This window comes from Pseudochaenichthys georgianus, chromosome 9 (genome assembly GCF_902827115.2).
Source record: "Pseudochaenichthys georgianus chromosome 9, fPseGeo1.2, whole genome shotgun sequence".
NCBI classification, from domain to species: domain Eukaryota; kingdom Metazoa; phylum Chordata; class Actinopteri; order Perciformes; family Channichthyidae; genus Pseudochaenichthys; species Pseudochaenichthys georgianus.
Window position 1 is genome coordinate 25049710 of NC_047511.1, and position 11636 is coordinate 25061345.

General features: G+C 43.4%; 1 pseudogene; it reads right to left on the reverse strand.

Annotated features, from left to right (window-relative positions):
* Positions 1-1555: 1555 nt before the first annotated feature.
* LOC117452594 (PRKR-interacting protein 1 homolog pseudogene) lies at positions 1556-3142 on the reverse strand (annotated as a pseudogene).
* Positions 3143-11636: the final 8494 nt, after the last annotated feature.

Genomic DNA, 11636 nt, shown 5'->3' on the forward strand with positions numbered 1-11636 from the left:
TTACTGGATATAATATTTTATTAGAAGACAAGCAAATATTATATTATTATATTATATTAAAATGTGCCAAGTTCAGCCTCCAGATATAACGTAAACATCTCATGATTCTATTATGTTTCTTGAATCTCTCTGAGCCAGGGGATAATATAATCCTATCAATTAATTCAAATGTATAGTAAAGGTTGATGTTTAAAATGTATCTTCACTTTAACATGGGTAATAATAGTATGGGACCTCCATTGCTTTCTCCAGCTCGTAGCTCATAGCTAATACATACAATAGTTTTTCTTCTGCGTCCAAACTCGACCAAACCACTTTGGGCTGTTGTTGGGAAAATACTGAATGTACTCTTCTACACTGAACAAAAATATAAATGCAACACTTTTGTTTTTGCTCCCATTTTTCATGAGATGAACTCAAAGATCTAAAACATTTTCTATATACACAAAATAACCAATTATCTCAAATATTGTTCACAAATCTGAAAAAATCTGTGATAGTGAGCACTTCTCCTTTGCCGAGATAATCCATCCCACCTCACAGGTGTGGCATATCAAGATGCTGATTAGACAGCATGATTATTGCACAGGTGTGCCTTAGGCTGGCCACAATAAAATAAAATAAAATGTGGTGCCTGATGTGCTACCATCTAAAACCCCATGCATAAACAAGAAAACAGCATTAAATAAGCAGTCTCTAGTGACCACAATGCATGAAAGGGTTAAAAAAAAGAAGAAACATTGTAACAAAAATGTGCCATGAGCCCTTTAAATCGGCCATCGGCAGCTACGTCAGTACAGACACTCCCGCAGTTTCTCCAGTTCAGCTCGTTTTCAAGAAATCATTCACATCTAAGGTCTTGCAGAAAAGCACATTTTCATAACTGTCGTCAGTATCCACATATCTCACGAAAGCAATGAGCTGAACCAATAGGCTACTTCACACTTACGTCGGAGGGGGGCGAGATTAATCTTGAGCAATAACAGTGAATGGCGAGTACGGCAAATACAAGTTGTACCAAGCATAAGCAAAAAAGCATTTTTTTTATTAACCTTTTTTATTTTTTTCTCTCACGTACCCCTGCTTTCGACTTTCGGAATCGATCAAATAAAAATCTTCGCAGGCACACATGTTTACATTTTAATCACCTAGAAGAGGTATTTCACTTTGTTTTAGCAAGTGCCATTTTAATGCTCAGCTGGGTATTTATATGAAAGTGGATAGAAGACTCAAACTTTTTAAACACTTTAATCTCTCAAGCCCAAAAACAATGAAGGCAAAATGATAGGCTGCATAAGAATACATACAAAAAATATAGTTATTACAATTAAAAAACACATACATTGGAAAATGAATTTAGCAGGGAATGAAAAACTAGTTGATTTATGGTGAGGCTGGTGACCCCTCTTATGTACCCAATGTAGGTATCTTCTGTCATCAAAACAAGACTTATACAACTATATATATATATATATATATATATATATACCTGTGTTCTAGCTTCAAACATTCCTATGGGCCCCCTTTCCTGCATCAGGAATCAATTGAGGTGTCTTTAAGAGTTCATGCTGAGAAGCAGCATCAGGGGGTCAGCATGGAGGGACTGCAGCATGAAGTCTACAGGCATTTGATCAAATGAAAGGGAAGGATCTTACAGATTCTACAGGATATTGCAGACTATCAATTCAACAAACACGAAAACATATCAAAATAATTAGATGTATGACCTCTTGACCTCTCTCTCTGGCTGTGCACATTTGTCATCTGAAGCTATTGCATCTGAATGTGCATAAGAGATAGTTTGACCAAACTGAAACTAAATTGAATTTTATTTAAACCCAAAACAAGTACCATATTTTTCCATGCATGCCGATCTTCATAAACACACCCTCAGCTGTGTCTCTTCACTCATCTCAGCACTAGCAGGTTTAGTTTAAGCCAGGTAAATTACACAAACAGGCACAAGTGCATATAAGTGGCCCTGCGAGCACATTATGCTGCTTCAGGGCCGTGTCTTGAAATTAAAAGGAGAATGTTGTCTCTCACTGTGAAGCTGACAATTAAGCGGCCCGACCAAGCAAGGAGGCAGAGGCAGAACGTCCAAAAATATAACCCGGTGTGGGCATTTTTTAAACTCTATCCCAGGACACAGCCTCAATCTTGCTGTTTTTGTGAGCACAGTCACCAGCCACAAGGATCTCACACACTGCCTGCCCCCTAACAGACAGAGAAACAGAGCCTAAACACACGCACACGCACGCAATTAGACACAGGTGGGGGGGGAGGAGACAACACAGGGCACCAGGTGCACACAATCAACAGCAACAGACATGGGGAAAGGGGAACACTTTTCAACATAAAACCAGCAAACAGAGACAGACAAACTAAAACACAGACAGATGCACACACTACATACATTTCACCACCAACAAAGCTCCACAATTCGTAACGGAGGCCAAGATCTATGGCCCCAAAGATCACCTCCGTTACATTTCCTCACCCCTCTCCCCTGGAAGCACAGTGTCCTGGAAATCCTGGCTTCCCTACAAGGTTTCTGCTTCCTCTTGTGCAGCATGGTTTCCTCAGGGAAGTCAGAAGGAAGCTTCCCTTTCTTCCTCTTCGGGATCTGATTCTTCCTCTCCATGCGCTCCTGCTGGTTCTGCTGTCTGACGCGCTCTCTCTCCTGACGGACCTTCTCGGCCATCTTTGCCATCCGCATTTTGCGCTTTAGTTTTTCCCGCTTCTTCCTGCGTTGCGCTGTTCTATCATCGGCCGCCTGTTTATTTAGCTCCACTTTATCGAGATATTCGATGTCCTCATTCACTTTCACTGATATCTTGTCCAGAAATTCTTGCCTTTGGTACTCCCTGCATCGGAGATGCCGGTAAACGTGGAACTCCCTGCTGCCCGCACCGGCGCTGGAACCCATCACATCCCGGACGAACTCCGGAGGAGCCCGCGGGTTCCACTCCTTTGGCCGGTCTGGGATGGGAGCAGGCTTATCCGGGTTCCGCATCAAGCTCTCCAACTTCAGGCGCTGCTTCTCCGCGGGAGTTTTGGCAATTATCAAAGGCTGCGACTCCTTTCCTCCAGGTTTCCTTGGCTTGTTATTCTTCTGAGGGTGCGCCGCCATCTTTCCAACCGTTCTCAATGCTTTTGCTTTCCTCTCTTCTTCCCTCTGTAACCGGAGCTGCTCCTCTTTATGCTCTTGCACCAATCTCCGGTTCTCCGCCAGGACCTTTGATGCCTCAGCGGCAGAGTTAGTGCCCGTCAAGCCTCTAGCCAATCTGCCGTCTTGCCTCTGGAGTCTCCGTTCCTCTTCCCGTGCGAACTGCTGCTCACCGGCTGCCTGAAGCTGCAGGAGTGATCTCATCCTCTCCCTCAGTTCCTCCATCATTTTCACCTCCTCACTTGGTCAATCCCACTTCTGCCGGAGTAGCCAGCGCCAGCCAATCAAATCCTGTTTCTGAAAATCTGACAGCTGAAGCCGTAGCCAATCAAACCGCGTCTAAGCTGGGAGAGATATCCCGCCGTTCATTTCTATATTTAAAAAAAAGTTGGAGGAGAAACTAACTATCGCCGTAGCAATCACCCGGTTTTGTATGACCAGACCCTCTTCACCTACCGGGATACAAACTGGAGGAACCAGGCATGGAGGGAGGTGGCAGAGACAGTGGGTGAAACTGGTAGGTTTTCGCCTGTTTGGGGAGTTTATATATATATTGCTCCCATAAAATCCCCGGGGTTTTTTGCTTTGTATGTCGGGGGCGGGAGATTCATGTGATTGGTTGTTGGTCGTGTTACTTGAATAAAATCCCCAAGCTCCAGACACGCCCAGCTCCAAGCTCTTTTTGAAGCTGTAGTGTGGACGCTCCGTTATTAAAACGGCGCTTTCTCATCGGAGTACTTTCCCCCGTCATTCTTAAAGTACCGATACTAATGAAACGGAGGAATCGTAACGTTTTTAATGGCAGGGTATCGCGGTATACCTTTCAAGTATCGGTACACCGTGCAACACTAGTCAGGAGTCAGTGTCTCTCCCCCAAACTCACACATACAATTCGCTATGAACTGAAGAGCCGCATGAAACTAGGCAAAGAGCCGCATGCGGCTCGAGAGCCGCGGGTTGGCCACCCCTGGGTTAGGGTTTATAGATAAAAACATATATCAGGGAGAAGACCACCCGAACCTTACCTTATGAAAAACTAGAATAATGTTTACCATAATCACCTGTGACAAATCTCGAGGACAAAAAGGAATCAAGAAGCCTAAGCCAATGCATAGCAATACATTACATCACCACAGTCTGACATACAGTATATCTGAGAAATGCATTTCCAACAAATTGTGGAAGGACAGTTTTATTTCTGTAGTAATAGTCAACATTTGCCTCAGTCATGCACACAAGATTATATAAATTATATATCTTTATATTTATATATTCTGTGACACTCTCCAATGTTTTTTTTATTGTGGCAAGGATCTTCTCAACAAAGGAAACAATTTGCCACATATTTAAAGAGCCTGTGACAGCATCCCAACAACTGTTGTGCAATGAAATATTGGGTTACTAGTAATCTCGAACCGTCAGTTTAAAAAAGAAAAAGCGATACCGTTCCGTTAAATATCAATAATTTCGAACATCGCGGGAAATTCCTTCGACTCATTTTGAAGTTTTGGGGGAAGCCGGAAGTGACGTCAATGCGGGAACGCTTCGAGAGCCAAACACGGACAAAGTGTGTTGTCATGCGTAGAAATGGTGAATTACTGAGATTAGGCACGTTAATAACGTTTTAATGAAGTTGACTACAGTATATTCATATTTGTCAGTGCTTTCATGTCAATTCGGCGAACATAAACATAAATGATCGTGGTGAAGATGATGATTACATTAGGATTACAAATCGGGAGTGAGAGCTGCTGAATTTCCTCCCGTCAGATGTGATATACAAACAAATCGATTATTTTTGTAGTTGTAAACTCAAGTGGATGAAACTACATTTATTAGTGCTTTCATGTCAATTCGGCGAACATATGAACACATTAAATGATCGTGAGGATGATGATTAAAAATCGTTTGAGCCGGTCTGCATTTCCTGATGAGAAAACAAACCGATGCTTTTTGTAGTTGTAGTACACCAACAACATGGATTAAACGTGTGTTTTTTTTTACCACAATGTTGGGGAAATGAATGGATAAAATGCATGGATTATTATTATTATTCCCACTCCGATCGGGACACTAGGTCCACCGTTTCCCCGCAGCGAGGCTCCCCCCGTTGACAGTTTACGTGGGCTGGGTGCAGTGGCGGACTGGCCATCGGGACGAATCCCGATGGGCCGGTACCGAAGTGGGCCGGTCGGATAAGTAACGAGCACATCCCCCATAGGCGGCGCGTGAGGCTCAGGTTTGAGAAGGCTAAATAACTTATTTTACCTGACGCTGCCCGCCTCCGGCGTCTATAGAAAAGAGATCAACTCAGTGTGCGGAGTTTAAATCTCTCAAGTCATATTACAGGATAAAGGAAATACAGTTTAAACTGCCGTATGCAGAGAAGACGCCGACGTGTCGCACTTATCATTCATATTACATCATCAATCAGATCATCGATCATATAATATCATAATATATCATATATTTCCTTATCTGAGTCAGCTTCTCCAGCCTCATCTGGCCGTGCAACACTCACAGTGTCACAGACTGTATGCAGAAGTATTATTTAACACATTATGTTGACGAAACACTCGAGACAAATGTAATTAAAGTCAGATCCACTCGTGTCTTAGACGTGAACACGCTCTCAGCTGGAGAGAGAAACCCTGGCTTGATTTACCGAGTTGATAACCAGCGTCGTAGGACCGCTTAGCGAGATCTCGTTTGTTAGTTTGTTGTTGTTAATTAGTTTGTTACTCAAACATATCCAGGGTCTGTTTAACTGGCTTCGTAGTACAGGGCACAGGTGGCTAGCAGCGCTAATGTCAAAAACACAGACATTATACATTATATTTGTATTTTACCAGGATGCAGTGACACAAATATTTACATATTTACATTTACTATCTACAGCACCCGCCGCCCCTGACATCCCCCACTCCCCCCGTTGACAATTTACTAGCGGTACCGAAGTGGGCCGGTCGAGAGTCCCGGGATGATTTTTAGTCCCATTCCACCACTGGCTACATGCCCGTATGATCGCCCATATTGACGCACCTCATTCCTAAACTTCTAACAGATACAACATAAACCGATCCTTCAGCCTCATATGAGCTCTCAGACACGTTCAACATTAACCTGTCATCGCTGTCTGAGCTTGCTGCTGTGTGCACCGTCGTGCGTTTACATCTGACTGTATATATATAAAGGTTTACATGCAGATGCTGGGATCCTGGACGGTGCAGCTGGAGCGCTGTGCCCGCAATGACGTCACCCATCATTTGGCGGGACTTGAAGAATCCGCGAGAAGATCCAGAAAATTGTCAACATTGAAGGGCAGATTAATGGTTATCAAAGTACAAATATCCAAAATCAGTTCAGTAACGGTTTTCAAGGGGACAATATGTACTCAAATTGATGGGTTTGGATGATGGGGGAAAACCGTGTCACAGGCTCTTTAAGTGTACATCCAATAGTTGCATAAGGTTCAAGGTTCTTTATTTAGTCATACGAACATAGCTACAATGTATTTATGCCGATGAAAATCTTAGATCACAGGCTTCTCCAACAGTGCAACACAAAACACAGATAAACAGACAAATATAGTGTAAATAGTAAATACAAAAAGTGAAAAATGTGTTAAAAAAGTGTTAAAAAAGTGAAATAGTGCAATAAGAGTCTATAAGCAAGTTATTGGAATATGTAGGGATGCACGATATTGGTTTTTTGAAACTGATACCGATACCGATAACTTCCTGCTTCTCAAGACCGATACCGATAACCGATAATAATATAATATATATATATATTAAATGTACCTGTAGTTTTTGCACACATGGTGGTAAAAAAAAGACTAGTAGTGAGCAAATGACATGGGCATTACTACTATGAACAAAACAAAGCCAAGAACAGTTTTGACTCTTCAAAGTGACCATATTTGTTTTCCCAAGCAAATCTGGCAAACTTCTTGCCTTTTTCAAAAGCCTCGTCGATAGGTAAAAGCCCCGGTGCCTTTGCAGCTGGCTTTGGATTTGCCGCTAGTTTAGCAGCGCAGGCGTCTTCGTACGCTGTTAACACACCATCGTAGCGATGTTTCAGGTGACTAATCAGGTTGGAAGTATTATAGCTCGTTGCCTTTTTCCCTCCTCGTGGAACTTCTGCATTGCATTTGTTAATACAAATAGCAAGCGAACTATCTAACTCTGAAACTTTTAAATAGTCCCATACTACCGACGACATGTTTGTTTACTGTCCTGGCTTCACGGCCGCACACCATTTACGTCACAGCCAGGCATGAGTTAGGGAGCGCTGGATTTGTGAAAAACTCCCCTCTTCCTAAACCACTATACCACACTACTGGCAAAATGGGAGGAGCCGAGTGAAAAACAAGCGCCCCTCATCCCAATCCACCCACACCGCATATTGTATATTATCAGGGCTATTAATACTGTTATCGGGTTTATCGGGATGACGTCATAATTCCTAATATCGGATCGATAATTATCGGGCCAATAATTATCGTGCACCACTAGGAATATGACATATTAGGTAAATAGATAAATAATTTCTAAATTTCTGAATATTATGGATTTTGTTTCAACAGTTCAGGTGTTTAACAGATTTTGCTTCAACAGTTCAGGTGTTTAACAGTCTTATTGCCTGTGGGATGAAACTGTTCCTGAGTCTGGTTGTTTTTGTCCAGATGCTGCGGTAACGCCTGCCAGACGGCAGCAGACAGAACAGTTCGTGGCTGGGGTGATGGGGGTCTTTTATAATCCTGAGGACTTTTTTCCTGAGCCGCTGGGAGTATAGGTCCTCCATGGATGGCAGCTCCGTCCTGGTGATGTTCTCTGCAGTTTTCACCACCCTCTGTAAAGCCTTACGATTAAGGGTGGTGCAGCTGCCGTACCAGGCCGTGATGCAGCCAGTCAGGATACTCTCTATGGTGCACCTGTAGAAGTTGCAGAGTATCCTGGAGTCCATGTTGAACCTCCTCAGCCTGCGGAGGAAGAAGAGCCGCTGTCGAGCTTTTTTGGTGATATTGTGAAGAGTCCATGTCAGGTCCTCAGAGATGTGGACACAGAGGAACCTGAAGCTGCTGACTCTCTCCACCGTAGTCCCATTAATGGCGATGGGGGCGTGTCCCTCTCTCTGCTGCTTCCTGTAATCCACAATCAGCTCCTTGGTTTTGCTGATGCTGAGATGGAGGTTGTTATCCTGGCACCAAGATGTCAGGTTTTCGACCTCCTCTCTGTACGCCGTCGGTGATCTGGCCGATGACGGTGGTGTCGTCAGCAAACTTCACGATGGTGTTGGAGCTGTGTGTGGCCACGCAGTCGTGTGTGAACAGGGAGTAGAGGATAAGGCTTAGCACGCAGCCTTGAGGGGCTCCGGTGTTGAGGATCAGGGTGGAGGATGTAATGTTTCCCACCCGCACTGCCTGGGGTCTGCCCGTCAGGAAGTTCAGGATCCAGTCAAAGAGGGCGGGTGTGTGTGGGTGTCATTCTGTACTTTAAAACAGTTTGAATATTGGGATAATGTATAAAATTGAATCGGGACATTTTAAAAGGAACTTCCCAGGACTGCAACAGCGTAATCCGTCACAGAATAATATGTAAACAAACGCCCCCAAGCTATGTTCAGAATACAGTAGGAAGACATTTTCCTGCTGCTTAAATTCTAGGAGCAGCTGTGCTAAACACTGACTGCAAGATGACATGACACAAGGAGAGTTTTATTAGTCTGAGAGAGATTTGGGTGTTAGATTGATCAACACAGTACGAGCATCATTTAGAGCAGTGGTTCTCAAAGTGGGGGGCGCGACAGGGGGGGTGCGAGAGACCAGGAGGAAAAATGGTTATTAAAAAAAAAAAAAATCATATTTTGAAAAATTATTGATTAGAAAATAATATGATACAGTACAGTATTATTACGTCTGGGTCTCTGTGTTTCATTAAAGCTCCGCTCTGTGTGTGTGTGTGTGGAACAAGCCATTTTGTGTGCGTGCGCGAGAGAGAGAGAGAGCGCACCGGAACCGGAGATCGTTGATGTTAGCTTCTGGTGCTAGCGAGCTACGCTAACGGATATAAGGAGTTTTCTCAACAACAAGGTGGAGGAGAGTCCTCTCCTGTCAGACTCAGCGCCATATAGACTGAGAGTTACGTCATCTCTGTGAGGGAATAATTTTAGCTTTACTAAGATATTTGACCTTTCGGCCTGTTGACGTTTTACGACCAAGCCGAAGTCTGTTATCTGTCTTAAGGAATGGGAAGTGTCAGCTTTTTCTGCCATTATCAGTTCAACTCTCGGTCACAAAATGGTTTATCGCTGTGGGAACGCTGGCTTCTAAACACCACTGACAAGTGATTGACTATTTCTAGTTGGGGGATAATCTCCTCTAGCTCCACAGATGTTTACGCCTCCCCCAATATGCTGATTAGTTCTCTGAAGCTAATTAAAAGGTCTGCCAAGGGAGAAGGGATTCAGAATTGATATGGCAACCCACCCTTGCAGTCAGAACTTTCTGCTGCTGTGATTTGTGATATGAATTCTCCGGCCGATGCTTGTAATAAACTGCCAGTGTTTGACATCAGAATTCCTGCTCGTCCCGTGTCTCTCTGAGTCCTGACTCTCCATTGCTACAGAAGTTTCCCTTACAATCTCCGTTCACTCCAATGGACCACTTTTTTACAGCAATGGCGGATCGTGGAGCCTCTCAATCGTTCCCCGGAAGTTAGCGCCAAGGCTAGCAGAGCTGTAGAGTTGCAGCATATTAGACCGTTCGTGACGGACTTTTAAAGGTAAGAAGAAGTTTAAAGATTTATATTGCGGATATTATCAGTACATCTGATTCAAATTAACATGTGTATTAAAGGATGTCAGTGGATTATCCCTAAATTAGTAGATTTAGGGAACGTTTACAGATAACAGATTAAAGATCAAATGCAAAGCTTCCAAATATGCTACATTTTTATAGAAATGTTGTTTTTAAGATTGCCTATATTTTTTATTTTTTATTTAAATCGAGATAATACACCCGAAAAAAAGCTTTTTATTGATACAAAACTCGACCCAAAGCCGTCTGAATTTCTGACATGACATTCCCAGCAGCCTCCGCGCGCGTGACGTCACTGTTGCCAAACAGTCTCTGGACCAAATATGACTCGGCAGTCTCGGTCACATGTTTTTCGAAAAGAAAACGGAATTAACATGGGTTATTGTTGTGCTTTTTGTTGTACGAACGGTGCGGGATCTGGGAGAGTTTTCCATGCATTTCCAAAAGACCAAATCATCCGCCAAAAATGGATTATTTTAGTGAATCGTGTTGGCTGGCAACCGACAAAATGGAGCAAGTTGTGTTCTGACCACTTCGCGTGTGATGCATACGACGTTGATCCTGCTATCATCAAGTCTGTTGGTGCAGAAGCATTAATAGTACATCGGAGGCTGAAACCCGGAGCCGTCCCCTCCATATTTCAGCACAAGAAACCACTGAAAGAACGAAAGAGCCGGGCGATGGAGAAACGCCAAAGAATTGAGGTAAACAACTTTTGATTAGATTTCAAAGCGCACGGAGCACAGCAGATAACGCAGATAACGGAATTGCAGTTTTATTAAGTTGTATTGCTTATAGAGGTGGGCACCGTTAGATTCTGTGTCTTTACGATCATAAACAATGTGTTTGATGTGGAGCTAGGATAAGTAATAAGGGAACTATGAGTGATTTCGGTGCAGTAACAGGTTAGCATTTTTCGCTCGGGGCTAATTCACTGTTAGCATTGAAGTTTATCTGCAGCTCATTCATCGCTCCTCCACTCATAACGGAAAAGTGTGAACAATATGCATTATGATAGGGATTAAATCCACTATTATTCCTCCTGGCCCAATTCAAAATGCCCCCCCGCTGGTGGTAGCACATCGTACGTTGTGACTGCTGCTACAACAGAACCGAGAGAGGAGGGAGCTAAGGTCAGTGCTAGTGCTAACTTGACAGCTAACGTTAACTTGGGGGCTGAAGAGCTATGTGCATCGTTGTGTTGTGTGTGTGTGTGGTGTCGCGTCTCTCCAGGCAGTGAGAGGGTTGTGTTGTGCTATAGCTGTATTATTAATATTGTTCATGGTTGGTGCCGCTGGCTGCTCTTATCGCATGTGTTCGGCTCTGTGTAGGCTACAGCCATAATAGGCTATAGCCTATGTGAAACAATGTAGCCTGTTTTTGAGTCATTTTAAGTTGATTTCATTAAACAGTCAAACGTTACATTGGTGGTCCGTGGATTATTTATAATCAAGTTGATCGAAGTTTGCGTAGCCCATACATGCTCGGGAAATCTGTTGACATGAACATGATCCATCGGGACGTTTCGTGTAAATGTAGACCTGTGGCACCACCCCGTGTGCAACAGATTTTCTCTTTATAATAGGCCTATGTCTGTGCTGTTGCTATTAATGCACGGATCAACATTTACCCCCCCCCCACACAAAA